This window comes from Choloepus didactylus, chromosome 16 (assembly GCF_015220235.1).
Source record: "Choloepus didactylus isolate mChoDid1 chromosome 16, mChoDid1.pri, whole genome shotgun sequence".
NCBI classification, from domain to species: domain Eukaryota; kingdom Metazoa; phylum Chordata; class Mammalia; order Pilosa; family Megalonychidae; genus Choloepus; species Choloepus didactylus.
Genome location: NC_051322.1, coordinates 76,342,668 through 76,368,394, shown reverse-complemented (window position 1 = coordinate 76,368,394; position 25,727 = coordinate 76,342,668). Strand labels below are relative to the sequence as shown.

General features: G+C 36.0%; 3 pseudogenes; 2 read left to right on the top strand and 1 right to left on the bottom strand.

The window, feature by feature from the left end:
• The first annotated feature begins 7,745 nt into the window (after positions 1-7,745).
• On the top strand, positions 7,746-8,690 carry LOC119511350 (annotated as a pseudogene).
• Positions 8,691-8,840: 150 nt separating this feature from the next.
• LOC119511347 overlaps positions 8,841-25,727 on the bottom strand; it is a 56,616-nt pseudogene continuing 39,729 nt past the window's right edge.
• On the top strand, positions 21,830-22,795 carry LOC119511349 (annotated as a pseudogene).

Sequence of the window (25,727 nt, the reverse complement as noted above, 5' to 3'; positions counted from 1 at the left end):
GAGGGCAGTGTGGTGGTTCCACAGGAAGCTAAGTATGGGGTTGCCATATGGTTCTGCAACCCAGTAACTCTGTACATACTCAGAAGAATTGACAGCAAGGACATGAATGGATATTGTGCACTAGTTTTTATGATGGCAGTATTCATGATTCACAATTAATGTAGATGGCCTAATGGTACATCAACTGAAAAATGGAATGGTGAATATGGTGTATGAATTCAATGGAATATGGAGTGGGAGCAATAAGGAATGAAGTCATGAGATATGCAGCTAGGTGAGTGTTCCTTGAGGACAGTATGTTGAGTGAAACAAGCAATAATTGGAAAGACAAACATTATAATGCCTCATTAACAAGGACTAACTGTAATGTGCAAACTCTTCTGAGAATTGATTCTGAGAGCATAGGTTATCAGGGGAAGGTTTGTGGTAAAGTTTCCTAGATTGTGAGCTCCTAGAGTAATCACATCTATTCATGAGTTGTAATGATTATTTCTGAATTCTGGGATGTTGAGTTCTTTGTGTATAACCTGGTTGGTCTCTGTAACTTTGGGTATCAGTGTGACACCTGAGATTCAGAGTCAGACTTCAGCAGCTATGAATATCAGCATTACCCCGTATAGCAACTGTTAAATAAGCTGAAAAAGAAATCAGAATTCAATTAGAGATATGAACAAAACGGACTTGGTTAGAACTAAGGAAAGTCATACTAAAGGGTAAAGGATATTGACTGGGTTTTAAAACTTTAACTTCTTTGTAAGACCATAGGAAGAGATGTTTACTTGGTGCAAAATCTATATTTTCTGTAGCACACTACATAATTTAACTTGAATGGTTAGTTTATTCAAACACCATAATTTCATGGAAACTTGAAGAAGGGGTGAGATCTGGTTGGTTTTTACAGGTTAGTGTGAAGCCCCACTACATACCAGAGTAATTTGGGGAAAGAATGAAAAGTATGTTCACAGCCCCCTTGAAGGACTGGGGAAAAGGGTACAAATAATAAACTTCACCTGGGGAATTCCTGATATTCTCATAAGCACTGGTGACTACCCACTTAGAAGGCTTAGCCCTATATCTTGAGGTTTGTCCTTATGAAGCTTGCTACTGCAAAGGAGAGGCTAAGTCTAATTATAATTGTGCCTGAGAGTCATCCCCAGAGAACCTCTCTTGTTACTCAGATGTGGCCTCTGCCTCTAAGTAAATGTTGCTTGTAAACTCACTGCCCTCCTCCTTACATGTAACATGACTCCCAGGGGTCTAAGTCTCTCTGGCAACATGGGACAGGACTCCCAGGGATGAACCTGGACAGGGCATTATAGGGTTGAGAAAGCCTTCTGGACGAAAAGGAAGAAAAATGAAGCAAAACGTTTCAGTGGCTGAGAGATATCAAATGAAGTCAAGCAGTCAATCTGGTGGTTATTCTTATGCATTATATAGGTACCCCTTTTTAGTTTTTAGTGTATTAGAATTACTTGAAGGAATTACATGAAATTTTTGAACTGCAATCCAGTAACCTATAATCTAGAAGATGATCACAAAGCTATATAGCTTATATGGTGTGACTATGTGATTGTGAAACCTTGTGGCTCACACACTGTTTATCCAGTGTAAGGACATATGAGTAGAAAAATGGGGATAAATGTAAATAAATATGTAGGGAGGAGGGTATGAAATGTTTTGGGTGTTCTTTTCTGCTTTTACTTTTATTGCTACTTTTATTTTTTGGAGTAATGAAAGTGTTAAAAAATTGATTGTGGTGGTGAATGCACAACTATAGGATGATACTGTGAAAAACTGATAATACACTTTGGATGATTGTATGGTATGTGAATATATCTTAATAAAATTGCATTAAAAATATCAATTAGTTGATTTTCTGTCCTGAGAAAAATTCTTTTATGATGGGCCAGGGAAATGTAGAAAATATTTTGTTTGATTCCAACAAACAGAGGATGAGCAGGCATAGAATAAATGTCATTTCATAAGAGTGAAACTGGAAGGAAACCAGGGGGCTTCCTGAATGCAGGAGTATAGGCCTCATCATATTGGAGCATTGGTTTGGTGGCATTCTCCCTAAATATTGGGGTTCAAAGCCACCCACTCCAAGTGCTAGGGAAGGTGATTTGTACCCTTCAAGCATAAGGCTGTCCCTACCCTTTCCACACATGTAGATGGGTAAGTTCTCTTCATCCAAGGAGATGCTTTTGGTCCAGGCTTTAGTATCTGTGTTTCTGTCCTTGAAGCCCTTCTTCCTTCGATTTGTACCTTCCTGTCCCTTTCAATCCTTTCAGGTTGGTAGTGCTTTTTTCATCCCAGTTTTACAAAACCTTAAGTATTGCATGTAGTTAAAGGTTGTTGACAATATCAGATAAAAGGAGTTCAGCTACACCCTCTTTAATATAGGGTTGTTCAGTTAACCTTTCTCATAGAATCCATTTTTCTAGGGAGTCACTTCCTGAAAGCTCAGGAAGGTCCCTCATAGAGCCCCTTCTGGCCTTAGTCTCAAAGCATATTACTTGGGTAGCCTGAGTATTTTCAAAATCAACAATTTCTGCTTTGTTCTTGCTTAATAGTTTACTTATCAGCTTATCCTTTTCCTTTAACATTTTACCATTAGCTTCAAGAACAAACCTGACTGCACAATTTGTAAGTAGTTTGGAAGCTTCTTCAGTTAAGTACCCAAGTTCATTGTTTACAAATTCCACTTTCAATAACACATTAGGACAAAATTTCTCAAAGTTGTCATTTATTTTAAAACAAGGATCACCTGCCCTCCAGTTTCCAATAACATGTTCTTTATTTCCTTCTATGTTCTAATAGGAGGTACCTTAACATCTGTATTTCTACTGAGATATTTTTTTAAAGCAATCTGGGTTTTTTTTCTTTCAAATGCCTCATGATTCTTCCAGTTTTATCCATTGTCCAAGTCCAAAAGTACTAATACATTTTTAGGTATTTGTAACAGGTGTTCCCAAATCTCCTATAATGAAAAATATATTAGATTCCTATCTGGTACAACAAATACCACATAATGTGTTGGCTTAACACAGGAAATTATTTGCTCATGGTTTCACAGGCTAGAAGAAGTGCTTCCTCCTAGGGTCATTAGCCTTCTAGTTGACTGACAACCCTGGGGTTCATTGGAATTCCTGTCACACAGCAGTGTCATCTCTTTTCCTTTCCACATTCTGTTGATTTCCAGCTTCTCTCTTCATACATTCTCCATTAATATTATTAAATTGCATCTGCATTAAATTGAGTAACACCTTTTCTAAAAATGAAATCTTTCAAAACTACACACTCCAAGTAATGGATTAAAACTAAGAACATGCACACCTCACACCACATACATAATTTAACCTACCACAACTGTGAATTTCATGTTTGTCTGACTAGGAAATTTGGATGTGTTTATTGTTTGCTATAGATGTAAGTCTGTAAAGGGTTGCATTTCTTGTGGTTTCCTTAGCCTGAGTACTCCTATATTCTTTGTGTTTTCCTAGAGACTTCTTAAATAATGTCATAACCTTATAATTTTTTGTTGGAATCAACCATGATTACAATAACTTTATTGAAATACTATGAGTGGGTCTCCATCTTTTGGAAAACCTGTGTCCCTGGGTAGGGACTTTCACTAGTGTCTCTCTGTTTTATAATCCCACCTCCCAGATGACATTTTTGGGGTGGTTTACTACATAGTTCTGAACACTAGAAACCATATCAAGTTGTTAGCATTTGTTGAAGTCTGGAGGATCCTTGAAGTGGAAATTCTTGACACATCTTAATCCCTGCCTCTGGTATTTGGCTTCATCTCTGTCTCTCTCTGCCTGTGTCCAAATGTACTCTACTTATAAGGATGACAACCATATTTCCCACCATTTACATTTTGGTGTTATCATTACTGATGATACCTTCAAAGATCCTAGTTTTAAACAGGACCATATTCATGATATGGTGGATTAGAATTTGAGCATATCTTATTGAGGAAAAAATTGAACAAATAGCAGGTATCAATATTACAATCATTGATATGTTAGAACTCAGCAGTTAAAGTTAATGAATTATTCTCAAGATATAGAGAAGTTATTATTACTATGTGTTCCAGTTTCCTAAACCTACTGTTATACATCCCAGAGCATTTAGGGCAGAAAATTAAAAAAACAAACAAACAAAAAAAAGCAAGTATTTGCAAAGTCCTCTTGAAGGACTGGGTAAAAATGTGGAAATAGTAAACTTCCCTACCTTGGAAATTCCTGATATTCTTGTCAGCATTAGGGACTTCCAACTTAATAAGTCAAGCCCTTAATTATACGGTCTGCCCTTTTGTAGCTTATTCCTGTGAAGGAGAAGCTAAGTCTACTTCTAATTATGTCTAAGAGTCATGCCTGGAGAACCTCTTTTGTTACTCAGATGTGGCCTTTCTCTCAGCCAATTCTGCAAATAAACTCACTCCCACCGCCCCCCCCCCCATGGGACATGACTCCCTGAGGTATAAGTCTCCCTGGCAATGTGGGTCATGACTCCCAGGGATGATCCTGGCATCATGGGATCAATAAAGCCTTTTTGATTAAAAGGGAGAAAAGAAATAAAACAAAATAAAGTTTCAGTGGCTAAGAGATTTCAAATAGAGTGGAGAGGTCATTCTTGAGGTTATTCTTATGAATTATATAGGTATTCCTTTTTAATTTCTAGTGTATTAGAATAGCTAGAAGGAAATACCTGAAACTATTGAATTGTAATCCAGTAGACTTGATTCTTGATGATGATTACATAACAAAATAGCTTTCATTTTATGACCATGTGATTGTGACAACCTTGTGACTGACATTCCTTTATCCAGTGTATGGGCAGATGAATAATAAAATAGAGACAAAAAGCAAATAAGTAATATGGGGAATAAGGGGAATGGGATGTTTTGTATGTTCTTTTCTTTTCCTTTTTCTTTTTTTCTTGGAGGAATGGAAATGTTCAAAAATTGATTGTGGTGATGAATGCACAATTAAATGATGATACTGTGTCATTGATTGTATACTTCACATGGATTATTTGGTGTATAAAAATATCTCAATAAATTATATTAAAAATGAAAGACTTCAAATCATAGACACAATATTAAATCTGGAAGAACTAAGAAAAGGGTGAACAGCAAATCTCAAGTAGAATGAAGCAAATAACAAAGTTTCAAGCATATGTAAATGAAATCAAAAGCACAAAAACAATAAAGAGGATCAACAAAGCAAAAAGTTGGTTCTTTGACAAGATCAATAAAACTGACAAACCTTTAGCTAGATGGACAAAAAAACAGAGATGATACATGTAATCAATATCAGAAATAAAAAGGAAATGTTGGTACTGTCCCATTGTAAAAACAAAGACTGTAAGAGGATTCTATATATAAGTATATTCTAATAAATTAGATGACTAGATGAAATCAACACATTCTTAAAGACACACAAACTACCTACATTGAACATGAAGAAATAGAAGTTTTCAATAAACAAATTACTAGTAAACACATTGAATCAGTAATCTGAAACCTCCCAACAAGGAAAAACCAGGGCCAAATGGCTTCAGAGGGGAAATCTACCAATCATTCCAATTCTGCTGAAACTCTTACAAAAAGTAGAAGAGAAGGTAACTGTCCCTAATATTCTATGAGGACAACATCACTCTCATTCCAAAGCAAGATAAAGATAACATTAGAAAACAAAACTACAGACCAACATCTCTTATAAGCAGAGATGCAAAAATTTTCAGCAAAATACTAGCAAGCCAAATCCAACTGGATATTAAAAGAATTATACACCATGAGAAAGTGGGATTCATCCCTGGTGTTCAAGGTTTGTACAACATTAAAAAATCAATTAATGGAATACACCACAGTAATAGAATAAAGGAAAAAAAATGCATGATCATCTCAACTGATAAAGAGAAGGCAAATGGCAAAATACAGCACTCTTTCTTGACAAAAACCCTTAGGACACTAGGAATAGAAGGAAACTTTCTCAACATGATAAAGTCCATGTAGGAAAAACCCACAGCCAGCATCCTACTTAATAGTAAAAGACTAACACTTTCTCTCTGAGATCAGGAACAAGACAAGGATGTTCTCTGAAACTACTGTTTATTCAACATTGTACTGAAAGTTATTGCCAAAGTAATTAGCAAGAAAAAGGAAAAACAGAAAACATCCAAAGGAAGAAGACAGTTCCTCAGAAAGCTTAGTAAAGAACAACCATATGACCTTGGAATTCCAATACTAGTTTTATACCCCCCAAAATTAAATGCTGGGACTTGAAAAGATATTTTCAAACCAATGTTCATAGCGGCATTATTCACAATTATGAAAAGACAGAAACAATTTGAGTATCCCTCAACCAATGAATGGATAAATAAAATGTGGCATATACATATGATGGAATATTATTCAGCTTTAGAAAGGAATGAATCCATGTAACAACATGGATGAACATGGATGAACCCTGAAGACATCATGTTGAGTGAAATAAACCAGACACAAAAGGACAAATATTGTATGATCTCACAGATTTGAAACAATTAGAATAAGCAAAGTCAGAAAGTAACAATCTACAATATTGGTTACCAGAGGACAAGATGGGGATAGAGAATGAAAGCTAAGGCTTAAAAGAGTACAGGGCTCCTAGTTGGAATGATGGAAATGTTTTGGTAATAGATGGTGGTGATGGTAGCACAACATAATGAACACAATTAACAGCACTGAAATATATATCTGAATGTGATTAAAGGGTAAATGTTAGATTGTATATATGTTAACAGAATGAAATTAAAAAAAATCAGTGGAACTACACTACACAGTGAATCCTAAGTTAAACCAAGAGAATTAATTAACAGTACAAACATCAAAATGTGCTATTAACAATTGTAACAAATGCTGCACATAAATGCAAAATGTTGGAGGTGGGGTGATATATATGAAACTTGTATTTTATTCTTGATTGCTATATAGACACAACTTCTCTAATAAAAAAAGAGATTAAAGGAAGAAGTTTAGGAAAGAATGACTAGGGTTTGTATAAACTGTATTTTCATTCTGGTAGATAAGACAAGAAGACTGTCATTCTCAAATTCTCTTCCAAACAGAAATTTATATTTACACAATAGTTTATCTTCAAGGTGCCAGTGAAGTCCTGGAACTAGAATATAAATAAATTTGATGAAAGCTTCTAAAATTCTGTTAAGCCAATATTATACTCACCATTTTGAATTGCTTGCAAAATAATTGTACCACAAATTCATCTGTTTAAAATAGACTAAGAAATAACAGATACCACAAACAAATTACCTTTTGGGATATTCAGGACAAAATGGCTCCTTATCTTTACAAGCCCTTATTTCAAGAGTGGAGTCTGTTTTTCTATCCTCTTATCTAGGATGGCCTTGTGGTTTATGAAGACAACAGATTGTAGCATAGGCTGTGCTGTGTGATTCTGGCAAGGCTGGGTCTCAAATATTCTTGAAATCTTCTCTTCTCACTTTCAGAAATCCTACCACTACAATGAAGCAACAGGGTAAGCATTTTAGAAATCTGAGCATATTTCCTCTGTCACCTGTGTAAATTAAGAAATTCTATAACTCTGTATAGTTAAGAATAAAATTACACAAGTCTCTTAGTAATTTTGTACCTAATTGATGCCCTTGTTTTCCTCTTACAGTTGATGAGTCACTATTCATTTTTTCCTCCTTATCTTATTCAGGTTTTTACCTCTGTGGACATGGAATTGGGAAATCACACTGCACTGACTTAATTCACTTTGGTGGGCTTCACCTCAGATCTCCAAGTGCAGCTGGCTCTATTTGGAAAATTTCTGATGCTCAACTTGGTAACATTGTCAGGGAACATGACCCTGGCTATCTTAATGGGGACTGATCCCCACCCACACCCATCAATGTACTTTTTCATCAGGAATTTATCTTTCCTAAACTTCTAGTACACATCAATGTGTATACCCCCATATTCTGTCCATTTGTCTCAGAAGTTAAACATTTATTCTTGGTTGGATGTGGGTCCTGGTTCTTCTTTTCCTGTGTCATAACCTATACTGAGTGTGATCTTCTAGGATCCATGACTTATGAACACCACATTGCAAATTGTAACCCATTATGATGTTCAGGTACCAAGTCCAGGACTCCCTGTACTGGACTTGCTGCTGGTACCTACTTAGAGGGCTTCATAAATGCTATGGTTCATTCCTGCCAACACATTCCCATGCATTTCTATGGTAAAAATTGCACTGGCCATTTATCATATGATGTACCACAGCTGGGAAAATGTCCTGCATAGACACCCAGGTCTATAAAAAAGTCCTTCTGGGTGTGGTGGGCTTTACAGTTCTCTCCAGCAAACTTGCCATCCTGATTTCTTATTTCAACATCCTCCTGGCCATCCTAAGGATGTGCTCTGCCTCTGGAAGACACAAGTCCTTCTCCACCTGTGCTTCCCACCTGATCTCAGACATGCCTTTCTATGGGTCCTTGCTCTTCATGTACTCAAGGCCAAGCTCCACTTATTCTCTTGAGAGAGACAAAGTGGCTGCCCTGTTCCACACCCTAGTGAACCTATTACTCAACCTCTCATCTACAGCATGAGGAATAAAGATGGCAAAGAGGCTTTCGGGGGAGCAACACAGGATATAAGACTACAAAAGTGAGATGTTAACATTTTGCTAAATGTTCTTATATTTTCCTAATTATTAATTTATAGACATGTTTGTAAACATTTCAATTCTTCAAAAAATTCCCACAAGTTATACTGAAAATAATTAAATGCATAAAAGACACTTTAATTTTTATTATTTTCTTTTGACAAACTATTTCAACCTATTATTTATGGTTGTAAGTTTTAGCACAATGGTATCTGGCTTCTTTGCTGAAATATGTTTTCCTTAAAAGTTATCCTCTTACTTGATTTTATAGTTCTTAGAAAGAGATAAAATGATATGGATTTGTGTGTGTGTGTGTGTGTGTGTGTGTGTATGTGTTTGTGCGTGTGTGTGTGTGTCTATATGTAAATGGTTTGGCTTTGAAACTTGTTAAGCAAATTTTATTGGGTGAGGAGAAGATCTGAAATAGACAGTTGGAAATTTGCTTCTAGATTTTAGAAATATTTATTTTCTGTGGTGTCCAATCTAGTTTGTCTGCTGCTGTGATAAGTACCACACAGTGGGCTGGCATATGTAAGAGAATTTGTCTCATAGTTTCAGAAGCTGAAACTCTTGCTTCTTCCCAGGTTTTGGTGGCATTCTGGAGGGCTGAATATCTTGGGGGAACTAGACTTTATTGTCACATGGCTGTGTCCTCTCCTTTCTCTTCCAGGTTCCATTGACTTCCAGTTTCTACTCCTCAAAGTGGCTTTCTCTCCATAAATACTCCAGTCAAAATCACAACCAGTTGCTCCACACCTTAAACAAAAAAAAAAAAAAATTGAGTATATAGAAAAATAGGTTTCTAAATATTTTGCTCTCTTCATTAACACAATATTATGCAAAGTGTTTAAAAGTTAAGGCTATAAAAGTATAATTCTAAAACCACAGAATGATATCTCATTTAGGATTCTGTATCAAGGTAAAGAGTGATCTCTCTCTCTGATGATAGGTATTCCACAGTATTCTCCCTCCTGAAGCAGAGCAATATATGGCCCACTGGGGGAAAATAAGAACATGTACAACAAGAGGAAACAAACAACCAAAAAAATGAAAAAAAAAACAAACAAAACACTATCTTCTAGAACTGATAATTTTTTCCTTCTATCAGAAAACTTTATGAAGAAAGCTATAGCTAAATATCTGGCATATATCAGATATTTAGTTGATATTTTATTTAATATTCTCTACAACACTTTGAGTTAAGGAATATTAGCTGCAATTCAGTAATGAGAAGCTTGAAATTCAGTGGTTAGAACTTGATTATTGAAAGATTAGAGCTATTTCTGAAATAAGCACAATTATAAAATGAATCTAAATTAAAATTATAGGACTAATTGTAATCATTTCACTTATTTATTAGTGCTGAAATTTCCCATCAGATCTTATACATGTATTATTTTCTAACAACTCTGCCCTGTCTTTAATCATCGTTAAATTCCTAGTATTCCTAATTCCATTATTGTCACAGAAGTTTTGACAGTACTGACTAGAAGGATTTAGGGTATATTCCTCAAATCTCAACAATCAATTAAAATTGTCTTCACAGTCAACTCTTGCCTATCCCATAGGTAGAAAGCAAGAATATGTTCAATCTTAAAGGAGATAGCCAAAATGATACTTAATTTTTTGGTTCCCAGACATATTACATAATCTTTGATTTTTTATCAAAGCAAAATATTGCTTTTTTAAAAGTGATAATAATATTCTGAACTGTATTCTACAATACATATTAAAGTCTGATCATTAAAATGAAACAGGGAAACTGGTGGAAAGACACATCTTTCTAATTGAATTTATTTTAGTAGAAAATAGTAAAAGAAAGTATCTCAAGTCCCAGTTCCCCAAACCTTCACCAAAGGATTATCTAATATCACTTAGCACTGATTTGAAAAAAAAAATTACATGAATGTACACTTCAAATTATGTTAACATGATATGTTTATTCAGAGCATCTTCACATCTTTTTTCCTCAGACTGTTGGTCATGGTGTCCAACATGTGGAAGATAAGTTTATAAAATGTAGAATCATTTTGCCTCTTGTAAGGAAACAGTTGAAACTTGTGTAAGAAGAGATGTAGAGAACAGAGCCATTGTACCAGGTGACATAAATCAAGTGAGAGGAGCAGGTAGAGAAGGCTCCAAGGTGGCCCTGTGTGTAGCTGATAGTCAAGATGGAGGAATTGATGATGAGGTAGAAAGTCAGTATAAGCACAGTGGGATTGGTGACACGAGGAAGAACAGCACAGCCTAGTAGCTCTTTCACATCACATGCTAACTTCATGAGGGTTGGACATCACCAAAAAAGTCGTCGATAACCTTATCACCAGGAAAATCTTATTTGAATATATTGCTAGTCTGTTACTGAGCTGATGAACCCTCAGTATAGGAATATACAACTCTATAGATGCACAGTTTCCTTGACAGTGCTTGAGCATAAAGTATTGGGTTAGAAATGGCAACATAAAAGTCATAAGCTGTGGTAGCCAAGAAGAAACACTCAATATAGGCCAGCCTGGCAGAGAATAAGATGTGAGTTATGCAACCAGTAAAGAAGATGCCCTTGTCTTCAGAGTTGAAGGTCACTTTGATATTTGCGGTGTAGACAGAGGAAAGCCAATACCATAAATCCAGAAAAGACAGATTCCTGGTGGAAAAATATGTAGGCATGTGAATTCCAGAGTCATTACAGATCCACACTATGACAGAGGCAAATCCCATAAATCCCCAGGAACATACCAAGGAAAACAACAAATTATATCAACTGCAGGAAAGGATCTATGGTAAAGTCCTCCAGGATATAGTCATTCCCATGGTGACTGTTTTGCTTTCCATGGAAGAGTCCTCTACTATAAATGGAGTTGAGGAATGTTTAATTCCTCCACTAATTATCATTGATGGCTGGTCCAGGGCCATGTGATATGGCCAAGACTATAGGTATTGAAAGGAGAGAAATCTGAGCAGAGATCCTGACAGATTTGGGAGGTGAAAGGAGTTCTCTGAGCTTCAATATATTCTTTTTTGTGAAGATATTTTTTATTATCAGGAATGTCATAATGCAGCTGGAGGTCAATTCATTATTATAGAAATTTTTCCCTGAAAATTTTTCTATTACAGGTCCTGGGATACAACAGTGAAAATCACATGATTGACTCTTTTTTTTTTTTTAATTTTCATTGGGGTTGTTCAGATACCATAAAATTATCCGAAGATCCAAAGCATACAATCAGTCACCCCTGGATACCATAAAATTATCCAAAGATCCAAAGCATACAATCAGTCACCCCTGGTACCCTCATATAGCTGGGCACTTAATTTTTGTTCAATTTTTAGAAACTTTTCATTACTCCAGACAACAAATAAAGTGAAAGATGTAAAAAAAAAAAAAAAAAAAAAGAAAAAAGAAAAGGAAACTCGAATCCTCCCATATCCCTAACCAACCCCCCTCAATTGTTGACTCGTAGTGTTGGTATAGTACATTTGTTACTGTTTATGAAAGAATGTTGAAAAACTACTAACTGTAGTATATAGTTTGCAATAGGTATATATTTCTTCCCTATATGCCTCTCTATTATTAACTTCTAATTGTATTGTCATACATTTGCTCTAATATTTGTGCACTTAATCATAGACATTGCCCACCATAGGATTCAGTTTATACATTCCCATCTTTTGACTTCCAACTTTCCTTCTAGTGACATATATGACTCTGAGCTTCCACTTTCCACCTCACTCATGTGCCAGTCAGCACTGTTAGTTATTCTCACATCTGCTACCAACACCTCTGTTCATTTCCAAACATTTAAGTTCATCCTAGTTGAACATTCTGCTCATACTAAGCAACCCCTCCCTGTTCTTAAGCCTCATCCTGTATCTTGGTACCTTATATTTCATGTCTATGAGTTTACATATTATAATTAGTTCTTATCAGTGAGACCCTGCAATATTTGTCCTTATATGTCTGGCTTATTTCACTCAGTATATTGCCCTTGAGGTTATGTCATCAACCCATTTTTTTTTTAAGTTGGTTTTGTTCACACACTGTACATTCCATCCTAAGTAAACAATTGATGTTCTCTGTATGGTAACATATTTATGTGTTCACCACCTTTACCACTATCTATATAAGGGCATCTACATTTCTTCCACAAAGCAGGAGGGAGAGTCAAAGAAGGTAGAGAGACAAGAGAAAGAGGAAAAAAAATGACAGCTAGGAAGTAGCAAAAGGGAAAGTAACCTTAAATCAAAGTACGTTAAAGAGTCAGACAACACTACCAATGTCAAGTGTCTAACATGCCTCCCCTATCCCCCCCTCTTATCTGCATTTACCTTGGTATATCACCTTTGTTACATTAAATGAAGCATAATACAATGATTCTTTTAGTTACAGTCTCTAGTCTACATTGATTGCATCCGTCCCCCAATGCCTCTCCATTTTGAACACCTTGCAAGATTGACATTTGCTTGGTCTCCCTCATAAAAGAACATATTTGTACATTTTATCACAATTGTTGAACACTCTAGATTTCACCAAGTTACACAGTCCCATTCTTTATCTTTCCTCCTTTCTTCTGGTATCTCACATGCATCCTTCCTCTCTTAACTGTATTCATAGTTACCTTTGTTCAGTGTACTCACATTGCTGTGCTGCCATCTCCGAAAATTGTGTTCCAAATCATGCACTCCTGTCTTCTCCTATCACTCTGTAGTGCTCCCTATATTATTTCCTGTAGGGCAGGTGTCTTGTTCACAAAGTCTCTCATTGTCTGTTTGTCAGAAAATATTTTGAGCCCTCCCTCATATTTGAAGGACAGCTTTGCTGGATATAGGATTCTTGGTTGGCGGGTTTTCTCTTTCAGTATCTTAAATATATCACACCATGATATATTTGCCTCCATGTTTTCTGCTGAGAGATCTGCACATATTCTTATTAAGCTTCCTTTGTATGTGATGGGTTGCTTTTCTCTTGCTACTTTCAGGATTCTCTCTGTGTCTTTGACATTTGATAATCTCATTATTAAGTGTCTTGGCATAGGCCTCTACAGATCTATTCTACTTGGAGTACGCTGTGCTTCTTGAATCTGCAATTTTATGTCTTTCATAAGAGATGGAAAATTTTCATTGATTACTTCCTCTATTATTGCCTCTGCCCCTTTTCCCTTCTCTTCTCCTTCTGGGACACCAATGATATGTACATTCCTGTACTTTGTTTCATCTTTAAGTTCCCAGAGATGTTGCTCATATTTTTTTCATTCTTTTCTCTATCTGCTCCTTCATGTGTAGGCTTTCAGGAGTTTTGTTCTCCAGTTCTTGAGCGCTTTCTTCTGCCTCTTGAGTTCTGCTATTATATGTTTCCATTGTGTCCTTTGTCTCTTTTGTTGTGCCTTTCATTTCCAAAGATTCTACTAGTTGTTTTTTTTGAACTTTCAATTTCTGCCTTATGTATGCCCAGTGTTTTCTTTACAGCCTCTATCTCTTTTGCAAAATATTCTCTAAACTTTTGAATTGATTTAGCATTAGTTGTTTAAATTCCTGTATCTCACTTGAAGTGCATGTTTGTTCCTTTGACTGGGCCATAGCTTTGTTTTTCTTAGTGTAGGTTGTAGTTTTCTGTTGTCTAGGCATCTGACTTCCTAGGCCACCCCAATCAGGTTTTCCCAGGCAAGAACAGGCTCAGGTCACAGAAGGAAGAAATATTCAGTATCTGGTTTCCCTGATGGTTTTTCTTAGAGGATTGATACACCTGTGGTTTTCTGCCTGGCAGGTGCACCTGTCCCTCTCTGTGTAAGAGGGTGTGACCTGTGGCTCTCTTCCCCCAGGCTTTGGGGTCTGTTTCTGGTAAGGCAGGTTGTAGAGCTGGGTTCCTCCCTTTCCTCTTAGGAAGCTATGTCTCCTCCAGAGAGGTCATCTGTACTTCAATAAGTTCTTTGTTTCTCTGACTCTGCTGATCAAATTGATTTGATTTTAAAATGGCTGAGGCTGTCTTTATTGCAAAGCACTGTGGGCTGAAAATGGCTGAGGTTTTCTCCACAGAGAAAGAAAGGGACAGAAAAGCTCCCAGGTTCACCCATCAGCCAGAGATAGCACCTGATCCTCTGGGCTTCCCATCCTGAGAAAGATACGTCCCCCAACTCTCCCAAGGTCATTTGTCACCAAAAACCTCTGTCTGCTTGTTGAGGATTTGCTGTCTGTATTGAGCAGTTAACATTAAAACACCAGTTGGAGCTGGGCTGAGAGAGTGCTGTTCTCTAGCACTGCGAGGCTTCCATGAGGGAGGGGCTCTCAGCTCTCAGCTCTTGTTTCTCAGTGCCAGTCCACAATTTTACTTACAGATTTTATGCTGTGATCTTGGGAATTCCTCCCAATTCAGGTTGGTGGATGATGAGTGGACAGTCACATTTGTCTCACCACAGTTATTCCAGGTTATTTACTAGTTTTTTGGTCATTTATGAATTGTTCTGGGGGAGACTAAGAGTCTTCCACTCCTCTCTATGCTGCCATTTGAGCTCCTACACATGATTGACTCTTTATCTCAATGACTTTTAGTGTAAAAGGGTGAGATACATAATCAAATAAACAAAAAAAAATACAAAAACATTTCCAGATAATATTCAATATTATTAAAAAATCAAAAGTGGATTTTGGAAGAAATATGAACTGGCAGAAATGTGTATGTAATATTATGGTCCCTGATAGTTGTAGATCCCCACAGTTCCTTAGGATTTCATAGCTTGTGAAATGACTAGCAATGTAATTAAAAATATTGTACATTGAAAAATAGAATATTAACTATTAAGAGGAGGGGAAGATCTTCTGGATCTTTGATTCCCTGGGAAAACTGTTTTCAGTCACTATATTCACTCATATTCCATTTGGGATTGTGTAAACGTTAACCTAAAGATATTTGTAAGCTAAACATGTATTATATATACTATATATGTATCTTAGAATATTAAATTATATATGCATATATTTTCTGAAATATTTTTCTTCCATTGGCCCCTCCAAAGTCATTCTCCACCCTTTTTTATCTTTCTCTTTGCTCTAGGAGGTTAGGCTGTTCTTTTGCTTTAATGGGTTTATTTACTCAACATCTTCTTATTGGGTTTAGTCGATGTGTTTTACTGCCAGTGGTGTGAAAGGTAGATCAGAAGTCTTTTTCCTGCCACTTACTTTCAGGGTTGCCACAATGTGACTATGTATTTAGATCATAACTTCTGCCAGCCAAACTTCTATCAAAACTCTCTCTCCATGCATTTTACTGCTTGTTCTTTTTTCTTCAGTGCTAAGTATGGTAACAAAGTCATAAGAAATGACTGGACCAAGGATTATTACATTATTCCATGGGATTTCCTAATTGCATGCACATTACTTTGTAATAGTTGAAAGGGCATATAATTGATTCACTCCAACATTCTTAACTCACTGACCTTTTGGACCCTTTCCTTTACAGTAAGTGGGGATGGTCTTGCATGTCTATCATGCTGTTTATAAGTCTCTTTTGATATTACTTCATAGTACATCATCTTTCATCAGTATTCTTCAAATCCATTCCCAGGCATAGTACAAGACCCTGCTCAAGGTAATTAGCAATATCCCACATCTCCTCAGTTTTACCTGCCCTATCTTTCCAGAGCAGAGCTTCTAATCCCCTTATAACCCTGCTTTGGGCCTATGAGCAAAGAAGTTTGTTGAAGGTTAGGATTGAGAAGACACTGGCATCCCTTGCAAGTCAACTGTCCTAATAGCATGGAATCATGGAAGGTTTTATTCATTTTTTTACCTGGGTAAAACTATTTCACTGAGATGGGCATAGGGGAGGGACCACATTCAAAATCACAGATATTTCAGGATTTTTTGGGTTGTTCAAAATTCTTGTCACCAGCTCCTATTCATTTTAGTTCTCATATATCTCTCATATCCATCTCTCACCAAAGTTTCTTTTTGTCCACCTTCTCCAGCTGCCATCAGTTCTCATTTGTATTTCTGTAAGTCATTTGTCCTGGCTCTCTCTGCCTACATACTTCTATTTTTCACATTTGTATTAGGGTTCTCTAGGGAAACAGAATCAACAAGAAATATCTATAAATATAAGATTTTATAAAAGGGTCTCATGTAACTATGGGTATGAATGGGTCCAAATTCTGTAGGGCAGGCAGCAAACTGGCAACTCTAATGAAGATGTTTGATGAACAACTCAGGCAGTGAACAGGCAACTTCAATGAATGTGTTCAATGAACTCAGAAATGATTCACTGGGTAGCCAAAGAAGAAGTGAAGGTCCTCTATCTGCCTCACTTAAAAGTCAACTGATTGGATTAAATCCAGCTGATAACATTCTCTCATTGTGGAGGACACACCCTTCATTGATGTAATCAGTCACAGCTGTAGCCAATTGACTGATGATTTAATAAACCAGCCTTCTTGTTTATTAACCAGCCACAAGTGTCCTTGGAATAATGGTCAGGCCAGTGCTTGCTTAACCAGATACCTGGGTACCATCACCTGGCCAAGTTGACACATGAACCCAACCATCACAACATTGAAAGGAGAGGTTTCCTTAAATTTTGCTTGACCACACCATGTGGATGATAAAACTCTTCATTGATTGCCTACTGGAGGCATTCTCCAAAATCTTTAATAGGGGCTAGTCAGTCCATATTTTTTCTGACCCTGCCCACTCCAACTGCCTAATTTAGTGCTGCTTTATTTATCTCTCTGAGGTCCAGCCTTTTTTTTTTTTTTTTTTGGTTTGATGGTTGCAGTTGTACAGAACCATCATCCATAAAACACAGGATTCCCTGATTACCATATATCACCCTATGATTAACACCATGCATTGGTGTGGTACATTTGTTACTATTGATGAAAGCATATTTTTATTAAAATACTATTAAGTATACTGAATGATTTAACTTAGGATTCACTGTTTGTTTAGTGCAGTTCCATGGATTAAAAAAAATCATTCTGTTAACATACATGCTTTCTCTGCTTCTTCAATCACACAATGTCTTTTGTCACCTTGGAGCTGGACACTTGAAGTAGCCTCTGCAGGACTGCTCTCTCCATCCTCCCTGCAGCCTGCCATTCCACCCACATCACCATCCCTGACTAGTGAGCTCTAATTTTCACCCTTCAGTTCTCAGGCTAAATATTACCACATGTAAATCTTCCCTAAGATCCTTCACCATGTCAGCCCTTCTAACACAGCCTCATGGCATCTTATAACTTTATTGACAGCATTTGTCAGAATGTATAATTATAGATTTATATTATGATTTATCACTTACATTGGGGTGTAAGCTTCACATTTATGAACTATCTCTGTCAATTTTCTTATTAGTTTTGTTTTGCTCATTTTTTATGTGTTTAGTTGATATTGAAAGCTGGGGCTTTGGTGAGTTTAAATATATTTCTCTTTATCACACAGCTAGTGAATTGTAGACCTGGGATTTATATTTAGATAAACTTTGTTCTAACCCTGCATCTTAACCTTTTACTAAGCTAACCTAAGCCCTTATTTTGCCCCATTCTTTTATCTCCTTCAACTTGTTATTGAATGCTGGGTATATAGGATTTGCTCGATAAATACTGCATGTTTTGAATGAATAAATGAACTCATGGTCTGATGCATAGATAGCTTTTGCAGAAACCATTTGTAAACTAAACCATATGACTTTGCAGTAATCAACAAATTCACCCTCTGTTAATTTCATTGTTTGTAAATGAGTACAAGATTATCAAGTGATAGTCATATGTGTCAGGTCTGAACTTCTATGGTTTTTTGCTTTTTCATTATTATTATCATAATCATTATGAACTGGAAATAATTCTTAAGCATCTTCTATATGTGCACTATCTTGTTAGGTTATTAATTTCTGCCATTTTCTTTTTATATAAATGCATAATTGACACAAAAATTAAATAGGTTCTTTTAGATTAATTTGACCAATTATTTTCCTGATGAATGATCTCTCCCTACTTCATTACAGAAAGATTAGTGAGCATTATAATTGGTTGCTTGGCAGGAGAACAGCACTTGAAGATCCACTTTACATTTAGCAGCATATCCCTTAGGGATGCTCAAGCTTACATATTTGACCAGGATTGTTACTATTGGAAAGAGGATGCTTGGAGTAAGTAGAAGGCACATTCTATCCTAAGGTAAGGTGGGAAATCATGGGTTTCAGCCAAATTCAAATGAAGTGACTATACATATTCAGGACATTAAACATTGCATCTAATTATCCAGAGGAAAATATGCAGCAAATTACAATATAAACAAAAGACAAAAAGGATTCTTAAAGTAATCAGATCATAATATGAGTCTCCTTCCTGAAATAAAATAAGATTTTTTTCCTGAAATACTTTATGATGAACATTAAGGAGCCCAAATGTCCTCTCTTCAGTCCTTATTTCCTGTCTGTGAAACAATGAATTTCATATGACTTGACATCCTTGATTGAAGTTTTCATTCTCATAAACCTTCTGAAGCCATTCCCCACTGTTGTCTCTGCTGTTATCTTGAAGGGGTCATCTTAGTCCTTTCAGTAGGGTTATGTGTAGAAAAATTGAATGGGGTCAAACTTTCATGACATTAAAATGTTTCTTTTTTTACATTAGGCAGTGCATGGAACAGAGGCTCCATAATTCAAAGATTATCTGTTTAAGTACCAAAAGGAATGTCACAGGCAGCAGGTAGTTTAATACTTGAGAGGACAGACAAATCACATTGAGATCACCTCCTTTCACTGTGACTACTCCTAAAGGTAGCTACTTCTAGTAAGCCTTTTGGAGAATAAAGATGCATGATAGATTGGAAGGAGTATTTTTTGTTTGTTTTTTATGGAGAGAGCTTTCTAGAATCCCTTGAAAGCAGCAAGGCATGCAGACAACTTTACATTTAGGAGGTAATGGAAAATAAATGTTGCTCAAAAAACTTTATTTTGTGTCTATGGAGACAAGAATGTATAAGAAAACTATTAAACAATTATGGATTATTTATCATTCTTTGTCATTTTAAGGAATCTCTGGAGAAATGATTCTTGAAGTTAATATCAATAAAAGCAATATGTTGCCCAACTTTGTAGCTGATTGTCTTAGGGACACTCCTAATTGCATATATTCAGCTGTAGGAAGTTTCAAGGCAGTTGGGGACCACCCAGAGCCATGGACTGAATTTCTTAGTGTGTGATGGGTTTGATCTCTGTTTCCACTTTATGTCTTGTTCTTATTATTCCTGTTCTCATATTCTTAATTCATGCTATTTACTTATATTATTTAACTCACTTTAGCCACCCTAATGCCATTTTTGTGTGTAAGTCATGATATGCATATTCATATGTGTCTAAATTTGTAAATATTATTAATCTTATAATTTAATAACTGTAGAAGAAAACAGATGACAGGGAAAAATTATCTCTTGCAATTTTCATTCCCAATTTGGTCTTTGCAAACAAGCTCAGCAATTGTCCAGCAGGTGAAAAGATAAAAAAAAAAAAAAAGGGCAGTTTCTACATTAAAAACATGGAAGTCTGAGAGTCATAAAAGGGTATAAATAGAAATATTTGGGACTAAATGTTAATATATGTAAGGAAATTTCTCATATTAAGTTATGAAATTATAGAGAACACAGTACCCAGTTTTAAATTTATAGTTTTTCAGTGTGATTTCTCACATCTGTGATCTCATTAGAATTCATAAATTCCTACTGAAGTGATAAAGGACAGTGAGACCATAGAGTTTGGGAGGGGATGATTTCATTTTAACCTGGCAGTGGCCAACTGAGATCAGAACCCAGGTCTCCTGACTCTGGGCCTTCAGCTGGTTGCAGGAATGCACATTGATAGAAATGATCTTATCATTCAATAGCCATAAAATATGAAGGGAACTTAAGTTCCACTTATTCCAATCTTCTTTCAGATATTAGGAAGATCTTTTATTTTAACATAACTATGATATAAACTTTTTGTAAAATTAAAAAAATATATATTCTTACCATTCCAGTGGAAAGAAATTGACACATCAAATTGAATCATAACCAAGAGAGCAGTCTTTAATTTTTCTAATACAATATAGCTTCATTGCCTGGCATGTGGCCAAAATAAGATTTTTTTTCCTAGTTTAAGAGATGTTGAAGCCAAGAACCTATAGTATAAATTTTAGGCAATCTACCATTGGAAAACTATAGCAATCACAATTTGGTTCCTATTTGATCGTGGTTGGTGGAATAGGGCCCTCTGAATTGTCACATATACAGGCAGAGACAATGTGTCCCCCATTCCTGGCAACATTCCAGTCTGCTCCTTTTACCTCTAAGGGAAAAGGATTCTCAGCATACCATAATTCTCTGAAATCATTCATAGAACCAGTGTTTTTTCTTTTTTTCTTTTTTTGTTTGTTTGTTTGTTGTTTAGTTTTGTTTTTAGCTCTTAATTGCATATAAAATTCAGCCAATAATATGAACACATTTATCCATCAATTAATATTTTACTACTTTACTCAAGGTAGCAGCTAAGGATCATACAGATAGCTATGATGTAAAATTCAAAATATCTAAGAAAATCTAGTCTTCTATTCAACTAATTAACATTCTTTCCATTCAAACCTCAGGGCTTGGTTTTAGGGAAAAATGTTGAATTAAATATGGCAATTGCCTTTATGAAAATTAGTTTAATGAAATTCTGAGGATATTCTGAAATACACTTAGTAGAATAAACTATGCTTACCCATGTAAATCTCTGGAAAAAAGAAAAGAGGGCAGTCTTTCAAATTTTATTATTTGAATATCATTTCCATGGTCCCCAATCACCTTAAGTATACACAGAAGAGAAGACAAACAACTAAACCTACCCTAAAAGGAGGATAAATTAGATAAAACATACAAGGTGAAACACAATGTAGAGAGTGGACATCACAACTGAGATCTTAAGACAGCAGCACAGAACTGGTTCCCCAGTTTCCCAGAAAGGAGTAACTCCCAGTTTAGCATGAACACATCTCACCTTGAGCAAAGTAGTTGTGTCAATTTGGTTCTTATGTTCTAAAATGGCAAATGATGGTAAGAAGGGCATGATGATATATTAAGTATTAAGTCATGATGTACTCATTGGTCTTTTCAAAGGAAAGAACTCCAGAAACCCAAAGTCAATGGAAGAGAAAAATTTCACCAAAGTGCAGGAGTTCATTCTTTTAGGGTTCACAGCTGTCTTGCAGTTTCAAAGAATACTTTTTTTGATCCTCCTCATAATTTATGTCTTCTGTCTCCTGGGGAACATTACCATGATTTTTCTGATTTGTGCTGATTCTCAACTCCACACAGCTGTGTATTTTTTTTTTATTGGGAGTCTCATTCCTAGACCTCTGGTACTCTTCTCTCTTTGCCCCCAAAATCCTGATGATCTACATCTCTGAAGACAAAAGCATCTCCTTTGCTGGTTGCTTGGCTCAGTTCTTCTTCACTGGGGGACTTGGTTTTAGTGAGTGTTACTTGTTGGCTGCCATGGCTTATGACTGCTATGAGGCCATTGCCAACCCCCTGCTTTATTCCCAGGCAATGTCCCCGAGGTTATGTGCCAGTCTTTTTGCAGCTTCATACTTTGGTGGCTTTCTTAACTCAACTATCATCACTAGCAAAGCATTTACCCTGAGCTTCTGTGACAACAATGTCATTGATGATTTCTCCTGTGATCTGCCCCCACTAGTGTAGCTGGCATGTGATGTGAAGGAGAGTTACCAAGCCATGCTTTATTTCATACTTGCCTCCAATGTCATCACTCCAAGCGTACTTATTCTTGCCTCCTGTCTCTTAATCATTGCTGCCATTTTGAATATCCACTGTATCCAAGGCTGTCTAAAGGCTTTTTCCACCTGTGGTGCTCATCTGACAGCTGTCACTCTATACTATGGTTCAATTCTCTTCATTTACTCTAGACCAGTCACTAGCTATGCCCTGGAAAGGGATAAAATGGTGTCTGTGTTCTATGCTTTGGTCATTCCAATGTTGAACCCTTTGATCTATAGTTTAAGAAATAAGATGTGAAGGAAGCCCTGAGGAAAACACTGTACAGAGCCAAGTTATCTCAATTGAAAATACTTGAGAAACAATGGTTCTAATTTTACAAATTTTCTCCATGTCATTGTAATCATTTGGAACTCTCAAAAACAAATAAAACTATTGAGTAGGGAATAACTAGATAATGTGGTAAAAGCACCTTGTTTTTGTATTTATAAGCTGGGTACTAATGTATTTAAGTGTGTTTTAAATATGTTGCAGGATAAATAAGCCTGTGTTTTAAAAAAACTGCTTTCTTCTTGCTTGGGACATAGTCAATAAAAGTTTTCATATTTTGATATTCCTAAAAGAAAAGATGAAATTATTTTTATTTCCACTTAACAGTTCATAAATTGTCTGTAGAATTTTTTAAGGTTCTGTGAAAATGGGAATGTTTCAACTGGTTATGGAATCATTATTAGGATTACATATTTTTTAATGACAGGCTTTGATCATATCATTCTTAGGAGAACATTTAGGTAGGTAAACTAGAAATTCTGATTTCAGAGGTAATGCACTCCTTTTTGGGAGACAGAATGAGTTAGGAAGTTTTAAGAAAGTGACATACTATTAAATGAGCTAGAAATATGTTTTGTTTATTTAGTTTTTCTGATTCTTGTCTCCTGGCTTGCCATGATATAAAGATAACAGACTTTCTTAGGTGCATGAAAGAACAAGCATCTTTCCTGGGATCACTATGAGTTTCCAGCAATATAAATTTTCCTCCAAAATTAAAGTATCAAGAGCAAAACTATATCTGCTGTATGAGAGAGACAGAATTAGATGATAGCTTGATAGATGATATTTAGAGAGTTAGATACATAGAAAAATATAGGTAGATTTAAAAATCTTTAAACCTAAGGGCAAGATTCAGAGTGACAGTCTCTACTAGGTGAAGCAAGTTTTATATAACAAACAAGTTTTATGAATGATTGTATTTCTTTGTTTGTTCATATCAATTGTGATGCATCTATAATTAAAATGAAGAATATTTTATTGTGTTACATCATATTTCATACCTGTAGTAGTATTCTAAAATTTATTGTTGTACCTGCATTAAAATTTCCTGTTATAGTTTTCCAAGGATTGGTCAGAGTTTGCTGAAGGACAAGGCAAGAAAGGATTAGTGTAGTCAGAGCAAGGATCATATGGCAAGGAATAAAATTATGGACCACATGATATATTCTAGAAAATTTAATTAGCACAGTTTCTAAAATTTCTGTGATCAGAAACATTTAATATTTATGTTCTGGTATATCCATAAAGTCAACTTGTAATAAAGCACCCCTTATTTCATCATATCCTAAATAATATATCATCTACAAAATACTAATGAATTATAATTGAGAGTTTGTGGTCCTAGATAAATTTTTCTGGGTTCTTGCATGGAAGGAATCCCTAAGGGCTATGAAATAAATACATATATTTGCACCAGCAAAGGCACTCCAAAACATCAGAAGACAGGGAAAAGAGTGACATTTCCAGGAAATTGCCTTTCTGAACAAGCGCAAGTAAGTGGAATCAGGGGTAGACACATGCCCTTAGCTGACATTAGGAATGGAGCTTCAGTGTCTTGGCTAGGCTCTCAAAGCATCACTGTTGTACCTCACACACACATCCACATGCAAGCTCACACACTCTCATACTCATACTGTCAAATGCTCCCTTCTAAAATAATGTGCCATCCAATCATGTATCTGGCCCTCAATTAAAATTGGAAATTCAGTCTGGTAGTTGCACTGGGGCCAACTCCCATAGTGGAGATATCAAGGGGACCAAAATGTGTGGCATGCTTCTGACACTTAGTGATGCTTCCCTGCTATCGGTAGAAGGCATTTTCATTTGCTGGTATGATTTTTAGGTGCAAGAGAGTTGCAATACCACAATGGAATTTTGAAAGAAGTAGGGAGCAGGACTGCTATAAGGAATGAAACTTATTGAGAAGACATGATATCTGATATTTTCTGTGTCATTTTTTCACATATTAATTGAATTCATTATGAATTCAAGATAGATTTGAGGTCTTGGGAAAGAGCCCCCTCTTTTACTTACTCTTCCTTCTTAATAGTCTCATAGCACATTGATCTGTGAAAATCCACATGACGGTGGATTTTTTTCTGAACATAAATAAAACTACCCATTTATTCTTCATGGAAATATTTATAGAGTGCCCATTAGTTAAAGAAACTGTTCAATGTGTTGGAGTCACAATACTGAAAAAAAAAAAAGATCTGCCCTTGATGTTGCATTCTGGTGTGAGAAAAATGTAATAAACTTAATAATTCTAATAGTAAGAGGAATAAAATAGGTAAAAGGGAACTTAGAGAAAAGGCTAAGAATTGTAACAAGGATGGAGAGACTTGGTGGAGGTGAGCATGAATTTTAAACACAGTGATAAGATTGGGCCTTAGTGAGAAAACAACATTTGAAAGAGATTTAAAAGTCATGTGGGTAAGCCATGAAATTACTTGGGAGAAATGTATTCCAGGAAGAGTAAAGAAGCAAGTCAAAATCTCTGATGTTGGGGTGTCATTGGAATTTTTGAGAAACAGAGAAAAAGTCATCCAGGCTAGGGCAGAGTGAATGTTCAGAAATGAAAACACTTATTAATTTAGGGGCCAGCTTATGGAAGGACCTGGGTGCATTGCATGGAATTTGACTTTAGAGTAAAATGGGAGCACATACAGGGTACAGGAGTGACATGATCTGCCATTTTTAATTAAAAGACTGAAGGTTATAGACAGCAGGGGCTGAGAGATGTGGACACTTATGAGATTATTGCAATATGCTTGACAAAAATGATGTTTACACTCAGGTGGTAGTAGTGGAGGTGGTGAGAAATGGTCAGATTAAGGATTTGTTATGAATGTAATTGCACCAAGAATTCCTGGGAGATTGAAGAGATTGTAATGGGGAAAGGGAGTAGAATAATGCCCCAAATTTTCCCCATGAAGTTGAAATGGTGGAATTTTATTTACTGATCTGAGGAATGAG